This window comes from Pristiophorus japonicus, chromosome 9, assembly GCF_044704955.1.
Source record: "Pristiophorus japonicus isolate sPriJap1 chromosome 9, sPriJap1.hap1, whole genome shotgun sequence".
NCBI classification, from domain to species: Eukaryota; Metazoa; Chordata; class Chondrichthyes; family Pristiophoridae; genus Pristiophorus; species Pristiophorus japonicus.
In genome coordinates, this window is record NC_091985.1 from 34,525,377 (window position 1) to 34,540,781 (window position 15,405).

General features: G+C 44.2%; 1 protein-coding gene across 2 annotated transcripts in view; it reads right to left on the reverse strand.

Annotated features, from left to right (window-relative positions):
* The window catches only part of ttc27 (tetratricopeptide repeat domain 27), a 282,247-nt gene that overhangs the window by 107,067 nt on the left and 159,775 nt on the right, over nt 1–15,405 (reverse strand). The window lies entirely within an intron of this gene.

Below are 15,405 nucleotides of genomic sequence, written 5' to 3' on the forward strand. Positions count from 1 at the left end.
AACCTCAACTGCGAATAAGAACAATTCAATTGTGTAAAATGTACAAGGAGTTAAAAATAATTACGGTAACTAGTAAGTTAGAAAAAAAATATTTTCGCACCTGGGACCAAATATCTGTCCCAAGGGTTTTACGTGAAAAGTTTGGCCAGTTCCGACTTATGTTGTTTGTGGATGTGGGAGCACCTGACAAAACAGAACACACAATTTTGCAGGCTTGATGCTAATCTGTTCTAGCTATATTTATACTGATAATTTTACATTGATCCAAAGTGGTTTTGGGTGCACAACAATACAAAAGTGGCAGCATAACCCAAGAGATCATCAAGCACTCTCCAGTCCTGAAGTGTGAGATACCTCCAGGAGGCTGCCTCACACCAGCCTGAGCATCCAAAGTGTGCAGTATACAATCCAACATTAAACTCCTGCAGGGATGCTGCAAGACTGCTTGATGTGGGGAGTGAAATAACACACGAGTGGTTTAGTGTGTCCAGGTTGGTCCACTCACATGCTGAGAGATATAGTTGCCCTAGAAAAGGTGCAGGGGAGGTCCACTAGATGAAAACCTGGACTAAAAACCCTAAATTCATGATCGGATCAGGGTGGCGGTCTCTCCCTTAGAAAAGCAAGGTCATCTTTTTCATTTAGAAAACCAACAGTTCTCCCATCACAGAATCCAACAGCTTCTTAAATGACTCCCAGGTTTTTGCTTCTACTGGCTTATCTGGAAATACATTCCAAGTTTTAATCATCCCTACACCTCTCTTGCTCCGTCCTTCATTTCTGTACCTACTCCTCCTTCACTGTTTCCATCATTCCTCTTCTTTCTCATTCCTCTTTTCCTTCACTTTGGTTTCTCTCGCTATTGTGTATGTAGGCACATTTGGTAATGACTCCACGAGGCAGGGTACAGTACTTAAACTGTGTAGACTGTAGTCCTTTATTTGCAGCTCCTCGAGTGAGGACACCAAGCTATGAGCTTCCTTTTATACTGGGTTACCTGCACTGTGCAGGTAACCCTTAGGTCTCCAGCAGCAGCACCCTCTGGTGTACAGGTAAGGTGTGTACAGTGTAAGGGTACATTCACTGACATCATACAACAATACAAGCATGCATATATAACAACATTCCTCCCTAAACATTTTTCAAGTCCTTATTGTCATGACAAAGAAACATAGAAAATAGGTGGAGGAGTAGGCCATTCGGCCCTTCGAGCCTGCACCACCATTCAATAAGATCATGGCTGATCATTCACCTCAATACCCCTTTCCTACTTTCTCTCCATACCCTTTGATCCCTTTAGCCGTAAGAGCTGTATCTTCCTCTTGAACATATCCAATTTACTGGCATCAACAACTCTCTGCGGTAGAGAATTCCACAGGTTAACAACTCTCTGAGTGAAGAAGTTTCTCCTCATCTCAGTCCTAAATGGCTTACCCCTTATCCTAAGACTGTGTCCCCTGGTTCTGGACTTCCCCAACATCGGAAACATTCTTCCTGCATCTAACCTGTCCAGTCCCGTCAGAATTTTATATGTTTCTATGAGATCCCCTCTCATCCTTCTAAACTCCAGTGAATACAGGCCCAGTCAATCCAGTCTCTCCTCATATGTCAATCCTGCCATCCCGGGAATCAGTCTGGTGAACCTTCGTTGCACTCCCTCAATAGCAAGAATGTCCTTCCTCAGATTAGGAGACCAAAACTGAACACAATATTCCAGGTGAGGTCTCACCCAGGCCCTGTACAACTGCAGTAATACCTCCCTGCTCCTATACTCAAATCCCCGCGCTATGAAGGCCAACATACCATTTGCCTTCTTCACCACCTGCTGTACCTGCATGCCAACTTTCAATGACTGATGTACCATGATACCCAGGTCTCGTTGCACTTCCCCTTTTTCTAATCTGCCGCCATTCAGATAATATTCTGCCTTTGTGTTTTTGCCCCCAAAGTGGATAACCTCACATTTATTCACATTATACTGTATCTGCCATGCATTTGCCCACTCACCTACCCTGTCCAAGTCATCCTGCAGCCTCTTAGCGTCCTCCTCTCAGCTCACACCGCCACCCAGTTTAGTGTCATCTGCAAACTTGGAGATATTACACTCAATTCCTTCAGCTAAATCATTGATGTATATTGTAAATTGCTGGGGTCCCAGCACTGAGCCCTGCGGTACCCCACTAGTCACTGCCTGCCATTCTGAAAAGGACCCGTGTATCCCGATTCTCTGCTTCCTGTCTGCCAACCAGTTCTCTATCCACGTCAGTATATTACCCCCAATACCATGTGCTTTAATTTTGCACACCAATCTCTTGTGTGAGACCTTATCAAAAGCCTTTTGAAAGTCCAAATACACCACATCTACTGGTTCTCCCTTGTCCACTCTACTTGTTACATCCTCAAAAAATTCTAGAAGATTTGTCAAGCATGATTTCCCCTTCATAAATCCATGCTGACTTAGACCGATCCTGTCTCTGCTTTCCAAATGCGCTGCTATCTCATCTTTAATAATTGATTCCAACATTTTCCCCACTACTGATGTCAGGCTAACCGGTCTATAATTACCCACTTTCTCTCTCCCTCCTTTTTAAAAAAGTGGTGTTACATTAGCTACCCTCCAGTCCATAGGAACTGATCCAGAGTCGATAGACTATTGGAAAATGATCACTAATGCATCCACTATTTCTAGGGCCACTTCCTTAAGTAATCTGGGATGCAGACGATCAGGCTCCGGTGATTTATCGGCCTTCAATCCCATCAATTTCCCCAACACAATTTCCCGCCGAATAAGGATTTCCTTCAGTTCCTCCTTCTCACTAGACCCTTGGTCCCTTAGTATTTCCGGAAGGTTATTTGTGTCTTCCTTCGTGAAGACAGAATCAAAGTATTTGTTCAACTGGTCTGCCATTTCTTTGTTCCCCATTATAAATTCACCTGAATCTGACTGCAAGGGACCTAGGTTTGCCTTCACTAATCTTTTTCTCTTCACATATCTATAGAAACTTTTGCAGTCAGTTTTATGTTCCCAGCAAGCTTCCTCTCATACTCTGTTTTCCCCCTCCTAATTAAACCCTTTGTCCTCCTCTGCTGAATTCTAAATTTCTCCCAGTCTTCAGGTTTGCTGCTTTTTCTGCCCAATTTATATGCCTCTTCCTTGGATTTAACACTATCCTTAATTTCCCTTGTTAGCCACGGTTGAGCCACCTTCCCCGCTTTATTTTTACTCCAGACAGGGATGTACAATTGTTGAAGTTCATCCATGTGAACTTTAAATGTTTGCCATTGCCTATCCACAGTCAACCCTTTAAGTAGCATTCGCCAGTCTATTCTAGCCAATTCACGTCTCATACCATCGAAGTTACCTTTCCTTAAGTTCAGGACCCCAGTCTCTGAATTAACTGTATCTCTCTCCATCTCAATAAAGAATTCTACCATATTATGGTCACTCTTAGCCAAAGGGGCCTTGCACAACAAGATTGCTAATTAGTCCTTTCTCATTACACATCACCCAGTCCAGGATAGCCAGCCCTCTAGTTGGTTCCTTGACACATTCGCCTAGAAAACCATCCCTAATACACTCCAGGAAAAGCTCCTCCACCGTATTGCTACCAGTTTGGTTTGACCTGGGGAGGTGATCAATAGTGGGCTATTGGAGGTTGTGGTGAGGGTTGCGTGGGTGCCAGGTGTGATCCCTGTTCTTGAGGCTGGCCTCATTCATTTCCCCCCCTCTCACACACAGACCATGTGGGTGTCACTGTTGTGGGATCCCTCAAGGGGGTAGCCATTGCAGCAGTGGGTAGGGTGCATACTCTGGGATGTGGGTAATTGTGTGGTGGTGGGCAGGGCCATAGGACTGGGTGGTCTCCTTGTCCTCCAATTGGGATGAGAGTCTGGTCATCCCAGGGTTTGCCAGGAAAGCTCCTGGTGTTGGCCCTGGTGGCCAGGGGGTGTAGGGTTAGTCTGGGGCAGGTTGCCAGTGGTGGTGGCTGTGCTGCCCATTGACCACTGTCCCTGTAGTGGGTCTGCTCCCACTTGGTGTGTTTGGGCCCTTCCTGGGAATCACATTTGTTCCAAAGGTCCAGGCTACATGGTCTGGTAGCCAGCTGAACCTGGGGGTCTCCCACAGGGGGATTCCTCTAGCATTTGCATGGTCCCTGTAGAACTCAGTGTCCTTTAGCAGTGTCCTACCTGTATACATGACACCTTGGCTCTGATTATACATAGTCGAGCCTACATTATTGACTGCCTTTACATTATTAATTACAGCATTTGCATCACTTTTTGGTGTCATGGTCTCACCAGACATTGTTACATTAGGCATTTAAAACTCTGTCATAATCATCAAACATAACAAGCTTGTTCTTGCTTCTATTGTTGTATGATATCTGTAACACTGAATGTATCCTTACACTGTACACACCTTACCTGTACACCAGTGGGTGCTGCTGCTGGAGACCTAAGGGTCACCTGCACACTGCAGGTAACCCAGTATAAAAGGAAGCTCACAACTTGGTGTCCTCACTCAAGGAGCTGTAAATAAAGGACGACAATCCACACAGTTTAAGTACCATACCCTGCCTCGTGGAGTCATTACCAAAGGTGCCTACATACACAATAACTGGCGACAAGGATGGGATCTCTAGATGCAGTGATGGATCCATGTTTGCTGTCGATTGCTGGATGTTTGCTGGCGATTGCTGGATGTTTGCTGGCGATTGCTGGATGTTTGCTGGCGATTGTTGGATGTTTGCTGGCGATTGCTGGATGTTTGCTGGCGATTGTTGGATGTTTGCTGGCGATTGCTGGATGTTTGCTGGCGATTGCTGGATGTTTGCTGGCGATTGCTGGATGTTTGCTGGCGATTGCTGGATGTTTGCTGGCGATTGCTGGATGTTTGCTGGCGATTGCTGGATGTTTGCTGGCGATTGCTGGATGTTTGCTGGCGATTGCTGGATGTTTACTGGCGATTGCTGGAGCCCGGAGGCCATCGCCACTTCGACCGACTTGGAATCCAATTCCTTCCCAGCAGCGTGGGACCATTGCCGGCAATGATCCACAGGGGGAGTTTGTTCAACACGCCGCCCTGGGAGATCTGGATGCCAACAACCGGGATTTTACCTTTGGTGTAGGTGAGCAGCTTCGCTTGGACAGGATGCAGTTTTGATTGATTGGCGGGATTTATCCAAATTTTTTCAAAGGTCCTTTGGCTCATCACAGACTGGCTCGCCCGTGTCGACCTCCATAGAAACTAGAACCCCGTCGACGTCTACTTCCATCGTCCACGGAGAAATTTCGGTGGAGCAGGTATAAATTCCATACTCTTCTTCCAGGGGTTGTGCAGCTTCATCTTCATCTGTGTCGGAGCCTCAGTGATCAGCCAACTCTTCAGAGACGCGGTGAGTAAAGCTTTCTTTGCACATTCTTTGAAGGTGCCCTTTCTCTTTGCAGCCTTTGCATGTATAGTCTTTGTAGCGGCACTGGTGGGCCCTGTGGTTTCCTCCACAGTGTCAGCACGGGCCATCCGGTTTGCCCCATGTAACGGACTCAGGGTTGCGGGACTCGGGGCAGCATTTCTGCCTTTAGAAATAGCCATGCGTTCGCTGGTTTAGAGTCCTGGGACAGTATTCGCCTGCCGAAACCATGTAGGCCTGGCTCACTTGAATTGCTTTCTGCAGGGTGACTGTAATGTCCGCAGAGAATAATTTGTGTAATAGGCTTACGTGGCCAATTCTGATGACATCTAAGTCCCTTCGTGCTTCATTAAGGTGGTCGCCAAATTCACACGGTGCAGCCAGTCTTCTTAAATGTGCAGCATACTTGGTAATTTCTTGGCCTTCGGGTCGCCGATAAGTCTAGAACTGGTGCCTGGCTGTGAGGATGCTTTCTTTTGGTTTTAGGTGCTCCTGTATTAGTGTTACCAATTCCTTGGTGGTCGTCTTCTCCGGGGCTAGCAAGTCCCTGACGAGACAATGGATGGTGGGCCCACAACTGCTAAGCAGAATGGCCCTGCACTTTTTGGTCATGTATCCGACGTGTCCCCATCCAGGTCATTGGCTATGAAGAAATGTTCCAATCTTTCTACAAAAGCGTTCCAATCTTCCCCATCGGTGAATTGCTGAGCGTGTAGTTTGTGACCCCGTCGGCAGTTATTGTGTGTGTAGGCACCTTTGGTACTGACTCCACGAGGCAGGGTACAGGTACTTAAACTGTTCAGACTGTAGTCCTTTATTTGCAGCTCCTCGAGTGAGGACACCAAACTATGAGCTTCCTTTTATACTGTGCAGGTAACCCTTAGGTCTCCAGCAGCAGCACCCTCTGGTGTACAGGTAAGTTGTACAGTATAAGGGTACATTCAGTGTTACAGACATCATACAACAATAGAAGCATGCATACATAACACTCTCTATTTCACTTCTTTCCTCCATGACTTATTTTTGGCTCTCCTCCATTACTTCTTTCTCTCTTTATCTCAGTCTCCATCTTCACTTTCTCACACTCTCCTCGTTCACTTGTGATCTCATTCTTATTTCCCCAGCTGCTTTGCTTTTGATTCTTTCCCTTCTCATCTTTATTTGTTTCCCCTTATTCTCTCTGCTCTGAATACTCCTTTATTTGTCTCTGCAAAACTTGCATTGCCAAGTGGGAAGACTGCAGGAATTGGGAGGGAATGGGCTAGAGAACTGACTCAGCAAGGAGTGGGTGTAGAGTGAATGACAATCAACAGTAACCGCTGCCGACCCACTTTGGTATAAAAGAACCAGATTAGAGATAGAAACATAGAAATATAGAAAATCGGAGTAGTAGGCCATTCGGCCCTTCGAATCTGCACCGCCATTCAATATGATCATGGCTGATCCTCTATCTCAACACCATATTCCCGCTTTTTCCCCATACCCCTTGATGCCTTTTGTTTCTAGAAATCTATCTATCTCCCTCTTAAATATATTCAGTGACTTGGCCTCCACAGCCTTCTGTGGTAGAGAATTCCACAGATTCGCCACCCTCAGTGAAAAAATTTCTCCTCATCTCAGTCCTAAATTTCCTACCCCATATCCTGAGACTGTGACCCATTGTTATAGACTTCCCAGCCAGGGGAAACATCCTCCCCGCATCCAGTCTATCCAACCCAATCAGAATTTTATACATTTCAATGAAATCCTCTCTCATTCTTCTAGTTGACCTAATCTCTCCTCATACGACAGTCCTGCCATCCCAGGAATCAGTCTGGTTAACCTTCGCTGCACTCCCTTGATGGTTTATCCTTTCTTAGGTAAAGAGACCAAAACTGCACACAATACTCCAGGTGCGGTCTCACCAAGGCCCTGTATAACTGTAGTAAGATATCTTTGCTCCGTACTCAAATCCTCTTGCAATAAAGGCCAACATACCATTTGCCTTCCTAACTGCTTGCTGCACCTGCATGTTTGCTTTCAATAACTGGTGTACAAGGACACCCAGGTCCTTCTGTACATCGACACTTCCCAAGCCATCACCATTTAAATAATACTTTGTCCTTATGTTTTTCCTACCAAAGTGAATAACTTCACATTTATCCACGTTACACTGCATCTGCCATGTGTTTGCCCACTCACTCAACCTATCTAAATCGCCTTGCAGTGTCTTTGCATCCTCCTCACAACTCACAATCCCACCTAGTTTTGTGTCGTCAGCAAATTTGGAAATATTACATTTGGTTCCCTCATCCAAATCACTTATATATATTGTGACTAGCTGGGGCCCAAGCACTGATCCCTGTGGTACCCCACTAGTCACTGCCCGCCACCCTGAAAAAGACCTGTTTATTCCTACTCTGTTTCCTGTCAGTTAACCAATTTTCAATCCATGCCAATACATTACCCCCAAAATTATGTGCTTTAATTTTGCACACTAACCTCTTATGTGGGACTTTATCAAAGGCCTTCTGAAAATCCAAATACACTACATCCACTGGTTCTCCCTTATCTATTCTATCAGTTACATCCTCAAAAACCTCCAGTCGGTTTGTCAAACATGATTTTCCTTTCACAAATCCATGTTGACTTTGTTTAATCCCGTTGATATTATCTAAGTGTGCCGTTATCACATCCTTTATAATAGACTCTAGCATTTTCCCTACTAATAATGTCAGGCTAACTGGCCTGTAGTTCCCCGTTTTCTCTCTCCCTCCTTTTTTAAATAGTGGGGTTACATTTGCCACCCTCCAATCTGCAGGAACTGTTCCATAATCTGTAGAATTTTGGAAGATGACAACCAATGCATCTGCTATTTCCATGGCTACCTCTTTTCGAACTCTGGGATGCAGATCATCAGGCCCTGGGGATTTATCGGCCTTCAGTCCCTTTAGTTTCTCCAGCACTATTTTCTTACTAATAATCATTTCCTGTAATTCCTCTTGCTCACTAGACCCTTGGTTCCCTAGCATTTCTGGGACGTTATTTGTGTCCTCTTCCGTGAAGACAGAATTTAAGTATTTATTTAATCATTCTGCCATTTTCTTGTTCGCCATTACAAATTCTCCCATTTCTGTCTGTAAAGGACCTACATTTGTCTTCACTAATCATTTTCTTTTTACGTGCTTGTAGAAACTTGTAGATAATAGAATGTCAATGCTCACTCTTCCCAGGCCTTTGTCAGCCAGACAAGCCCTGTGCCCAGAGCCAGACAGGCCCCGTGCCCAGAGCCAGACAGGCCCCGTGCCCAGAGCCAGACAGGCCCCGTGCCCAGAGCCAGACAGGCCCCGTGCCCAGAGCCAGTGTCCGGACTCAGACAGGCCTCATGCCCCGAGCCAGACAGGCCTCGTATCTCCACCTAGACAGACCGTATGCCCACTATTTGGGGATCAACACATTATATGGTTATTCACTATATAGCAAATATACTACTTAAAAACCTATTCATAATTTTTCTTGATCGTCAGCTTGTTTTGCAATCAGTGCAGGAGGAGCTTTTTACAATAACTGCCTGCAAGTCTCTCTAGAAACACAGGACAATAAAACCAAAGTAACGTATGCCATTAGGCTACAAAACCAGACATTAACCACGAAATCTTTTATAGTCTGAGGGAGTCACTAAAAAACGAACCCACGAAGAAATACGGAAAAACTATTGAAAGCAACCCCTCCCATCAATCAAATTCCATGCTGAAGATCACTTATTTTTGTCATCAATGTTACTGCAATGGAGTGCACATTTCAGAACAATCTTTCCAGAACGTCGTCTCATACACAACATGAACAGGTCGAGAAGCATTCAAATTGTCTGAGAAAACACTTTTAAGCAAGAGTCATTTAGTTTACTTATTTCAGTTTAGTAACAATATACATGAAGAAAGTATAGTACATTCCATCTTTTAAAGGGCTAGGTTTTTGATTTTCAACAAAAACGGTAGTTTTATGCCAAAATTACTGTTTTCGCTGCACTACCGTTTTTAGGCCTAACTTTCGGCCTTTACGTCTGCACCAGGGGGCAAAGTCAGCATTGCACGAAGATTCGCGGCACAAACCACGAGTTTCAGCAACTTTAGTCCGGGGCGTGTAGCGCTACGAGAGGGACGTCGGGAGGGGGGGGGGAGAAACAAAAAAAAGGCAAAAAACATTCACAAAACCCTTACCTACTAAATCACTGAAAAATAATTTCAAAATATAAACTTTAACTTACCTTTTCTGCAGGTCTTCATTCCGCTGTTGGCAGGGCTGCACCCACAAGTTTAACCTGCCGGTATTCTGGGCGTGGTGTAAGGGTCGGGAGAGTGCCGAAAGCACGACGCAAACGCAATCTGTGTCGTTGCACATCAGCGCACCTCTCCCCAGCAGTACGTGGAAGCTGCAAAGAGGTACCCGAGGATCCCATCGATTGGGTTTTCGCTGCGGAGGGTCAAATCGCGGCGAAAACCCGGTCGCAAACCTGCCGAAAATCTGGCCTTTTTTCTTTTTTAAAACAAGGAGAGAAAGATAGACAGTCATTTCCTGCTTTGACACTGATAACTTGCCCTCTCCCCAAGGACAGAAGCCAGAGACTTGTCAGCAGCTGCCAATCGACAGAAACTCCCCCTAATAATTAGCCTCAGGATGTGGCTAATTAGACCCGCATGCATGAACTGCTCAGTGACCTTAAAAAGGTTCAGAACAATTAAACGCAGCTCCATCTTAGCTGCCGGCCATCACAACCGTGACCCAGACTTTTCACGAGCAACACCAGGGGGGAGATCAACAAGTATTTTTTTTTTTAAGTAGCCACAACAAATGATTTCCAACAGTCTTGTCTGATCTTCATCGTCAGACATTTAGAGGGTGATTAAATGCAAATTATGGCTGGATTACTTTACGTATCAGGCCATGAATAACTCGATTGCTTGTGCCACAGTTCTGGCGAAGGGCACTCTTAAATTAATCAACACATAAAGCAGCTACATTTCACCAGTCCAATTCGCCGCAAAGAAAGATAACTAGTAAGGGCTTTTATGTGCACATGAAAAGTAAAGGAATAGTTAGAGAGAGGGCAGGACCACTCAGGGATGAAGGAGGGAGTCAAATGGTGAGAAGTGTGAGGATATGGTGGAGACAGTAAATAAATATTTCACATTGGTTTTTACGAGTGAGGGTGGGAGTGAGAGCCTAATTGTACCAAAGGACAACGTGGAGTAATTGATAGAGCTAACTGCAGTAAAGGAACTGGTTCTGAAACAATTAGCAGAACTCAAGATAGCCAAGTCACTAGGTCCTGATGACACGCACACAAGATTGTTGTAAAAAGTCAGACAGGAGATAACAGAGGATCTGGCCACAATTTCTCAATCCTTATCTCAGGGGACTGGAGAATAGCCAAGTCAATATCCTTATTCACAAAGGGACAGAAGGATAAGCTGGGTACCAGGAAAAACTATAGACCAGATAGTCTAACCACAGTGTGGGAAAACCCTTAGAATCCACAATCTAAGATTAAATTAATAAGCATTTAAGAGTGCATGGGTTAATCAAGAACACCCAGCACAAATCTGTTAAAGACAGATCTATTTGACAAATTTAATGTAGTTTTTGAAGAAATAACTAATTGAATAGATAAAGAAATGCAGTAGATGTAGTATATATGGATTTTCAGATAATGGTTGATAAAGTGTCTCACAAAAGGACTGTGATTAAAATTGAGGCGATTGGTGCAAGATGAAGCAGCAGCATGGATAGAATGTTGATTATGGACAGGAAATGTAAAAGAAAGTGAGTGTTGCTCAGATTAGAGAACAATGTACATTTGGGGTTAATTCTGAGTCCACGTTTGATCTTAGTGGATTGTTCTACACGGATTTTACCAAAGCCTTTGACAAGGTCCCACAAGGCAGACTGGTCAGAAAAATAAAAGTCAATGGGATCCAAGGGAAAGTGGCAAGCTGGATCAAAGATTGGCTCAGTGGCAGGAGGCAAAGGGTAATGGTCGACAGGTGTTTTTGTGACTGGAAGGCTGTTTCCAGTGGGGTCCTGCAGGGCTCAGTACTCGGTCGCTTGCTTTTTGTGCTATCTATATATCAGTGATTTAGACTTCAATGTCGGGGGCATGATTAAGTATTTTGCAGACGATACAAAAATTGACCGTGTGGTTGATAGTGAGAATGAAATCTGTAGACTGCAGGAAGATATCAATGGATTGGTCAGGTGAGAAGAAAGGTGGCAAATGGAATTCAATCCGGAGAAGTGTGAGGTAATGCATTTGAAGAGGGCTACACATTAAATGGTAGGACACTAAGAAGTGTAGAGGAACAGAGGGACCTTGGAGTGCATGTCCACAGATCCCTGAAGGTCGCAGGGCAGGTAGATAAGGTGGTTAAGAAGGCATACGGGATACTTGCCTTTATTAGCCGAGGCATAGAATACAAGAACAGAGATGTTATGCTTGAACTGTATAAAACACTAGTTAGGCCACAGCTAGAGTAATGCGTGCAGTTCTGGTCACATTAAAGGAAAGATGTGATTGCACTAGAGAGGGGTACAGAGGCAATTTACGAGGATGTTGCCAGGACTGAATAATTTCAGCTATGAGGAAAGATTGGATAGGTTGGGGTTGGTTTCTTTGGAACAGAGGAGGCTGAGGAGAGACTTGATTGAGGTGTATACAATTATGAGGGGCCTAGATAGAGTGGATAGGAAAGACCAGAGGTCAATAACCAGGGGACATAGATTTAAAGTAATTCGTAGAAGTATTAGAAGGGAGTTGAGGAGAAATCTTTTCACCCAGAGGCTGGTGGGGGTCTGGAACTCAGTGTCTGAACGAGTGGTAGAGGCAGAAACCCTAATCACATTGGATTATGCACTTGAAGTGCTGCAACCTACAGGGCTATGGACCAAGAGCTGGAAAGTGGAATTAGGCTGAATAGATCTTTTTTGGCCGGCACAGACATGGTGGGCCGAATGGCTTCCTTCTGTGCCATAAATTTCTATGATTCCTTAGTGTATACAGATGATATACAGAGCACAATTTCGAAATCTGACACAAAGGTAGGAGGTTTGGCAAACAGTGAGGAGGACGGTAAAAGATTTCGGGAAAAGACAGACCGATCAGAAGAATGGGCAAACAAGTGCAAGTTACAATTTATCATGGATAGAACATTTTGGGAGGATAAACAAGGGATGGGTTATACTGAAAGAGTGAGAGGCAGAAACCCGAATCACAGTTAAAAAGTACTTGGATATGCACCTGAAGTGCTGCAACCTACAGGGCTATGGACCAATAGCTGGAAAGTGGGATTAGGCTGGATAGCTCTTTTTTGGCTGGCACAGACACGGTGGCTCCTATTGGAAAGACACTGATGGATGTGGATGGAGAGTAAGATTCAGGAGTTCAAATACATAATTTCCTGAAAGTATGAGTGCAGGTACTGAAGGCCATAAGAAAGGCTAATGGAGCTTTGGGTTTCATTAAAAGTAGCCTAGAGTAGAAGAGTACATTGAAGCCATATTCCAAGTAGATTTACCAGAATGATGCTAGGTACAGGAAACTATAGTTAAGAGGGAAGACTTGAGATACTAGAACTACTTTCACTGGAGTAGAAAAGGCCAAGAGGAGATTTAATAAAGATTTTTAAAATTCTGATAGAGTAAAAACTACTTCCTCTGGTTCGGGAGTCTATAGCTAGGGGTCATGAATGTAAATTGTTACTAAGAAAATAAGAAAGAGATGAATATTTTTTTGAGAGAGAGGATTGTTGGAGCTTTGCCACAGGGAGTGATTGGGGCAGTGACCACTGCATTGTTCAAAGCAAAATTATAAATAGAGGAAGAAACAGAGTGATGGGGAGAGCATGGGGCAGTGGGACTAATCTGGTATCTAAGACACTTAATAGGATAGAGAAAGTAAACCTAGAACAATCCTTTCAGGTTCACGGCGACAGGAGGGCACAGGGTCAGCGGTGAAGAACAAGTTTAACATAGATGTCAGGAAGTAGTTTTTTTGTGTAGAGGGTGATCAACAGTTGGAACAGATTGCCATGGAGGGCCAGCTAAGGCCATGACACTTGAATCATTTAAGAGGTAGCCAGATTCTGTAATGGAAAGATTGTAGTGTTGATATTCTGGAAAGATGGGATCAAACTTGCAGGCAAAGCAGTTTTCTTTCTCTCAACTTATCTTGTGAATCAAACATATAACTATTCCAATAAAAATTCCAATATGAGGGAGAAGGGAATAGAGGGTTACGCTGATAGATTTAGATGAGGAGAGACGGGAGGAGGCTCGAGTGGAGCATAAACGCCGGCATGGACTGGTTGGGCCGAATGGCCTCTTTCTGTGCTGAATATCCTATGTAAAAAGAATTCCCTGGCTTATTGGGACTTATCATTCTCAGCTTGTGCATACATTTATGAAACTTATGTTACTTATTTGAATGAACGAGGAAATTAAAATTTCCGAGGCGAGATGTGGAGAAGTTTTGTTACGTGGCAAGTTATGATGATCTGGAACGCACTGCCTGAAAGGGTGGTGGAAGCAGTTTCAATAATAAGTTTCAAAAGGGAATTGGAAACATTTGCAGGGCTCTGGGGAAAGGGCAAGGGAGCGGGACTAATTGGATAGCTCTTTAAAAGAGGCACGATGGGTCACATGGCCTCTTTCTGTATTGTATCATTCTATGATGGACCAAATGATTTTTGCTTCCAGCAAAAGTTAAACATTACTGTATGGACACACTTGCAGAGCGTAATTGAAGACAGTAAATAAACTGCTACCAATCTTATGGGGAAAGCGCACAGCTGAAACTGGAGCAGCAGCAGTGCGCCACAGCTGTCTCAATGCTTCCATGGAGCCTATAGCTGAGACAGTAATGAGCTGCCAGCGCGGCTGTCTACTATTTTAACAACCATGAACTGGTATGCTGCAAAACACTGCTGGAAATCCACAGACGTCTGACATCAGAGGCCAATAAAATTAAATGCTTCCTGTGACTATGACCCTGACTTGTAACAATAAACAACCTGTAGCATGATTTATTTATTTTTCAATTACCCTCATAAAGGTGCTGAAACTCAAAATAGGCTTCTCCACCAAAAGAAGTTACTTCAACAACTTGGTGTACAAATGGATAAAATACCATTCATACCGTTACTGGAACAATTCCTTCACTTTGCAAACCTTTGTTTGTGGGCGCAATGGTCTCTTGTTTTTGCAGCCCCTCCCCACAATGTGCACCCTAAATAAACACTGGCCGAGAGGGAAAGTGAACGACCTCTCCTCTGACCGCTGCCAGCATGGTTCAGGGGAGAGCGGGAGAAGAAAGGACGGGGAAGCAGGGGGTTTCTCAAGTGCAAATATTGATTTTCCCACCGTACTGGTTAACGAGCCTCGACCAATCGACCAATGTCCCAGACGACACTGCCGATTACTTTGTGCCGGGGGGGGGGGCGCGGAGGAAAGAGAGAGAGAGGAGAGATCTTCTCCAGTGAGTCTTCACTGCATTTTCATGAAATCCTTTCTATAATTTTACCAGTCTCTTGTACTTATTCATCATCATTTTCAAAGCCCTTATATATAAAATGTGAATTCCATTTGCTCTTTTACTTCTTTACATAATCCAATTTTCTACTTCTAAAACAAAAGCAAAATACTGCGGATGCTAGAATCTGGAATAAAAACAGAAAGTGCTGGAAATGACGAAGGTTCATCGACCCGAAACGTCAACTCTGCTTCCTCTCCACAGATGCTGCCTGACCTGCTGAGATTTCCAGCATTTTATGTCTTTATTCCACTTCTGAAGGTTTTTTTAACCTCTGTTTCAAAAGTGTAAAATATCACTCATTTCATGTTAAAGTGCGTATGTGCTCACTTTCCCAACATCTCTATATTGTCCCGGTAGTCTCCTCTATTCTTCCTCAGTTTGCCATACCCCCTCTTTGGGTGTCATCAGCAAATGTTAATGTTATTGCAC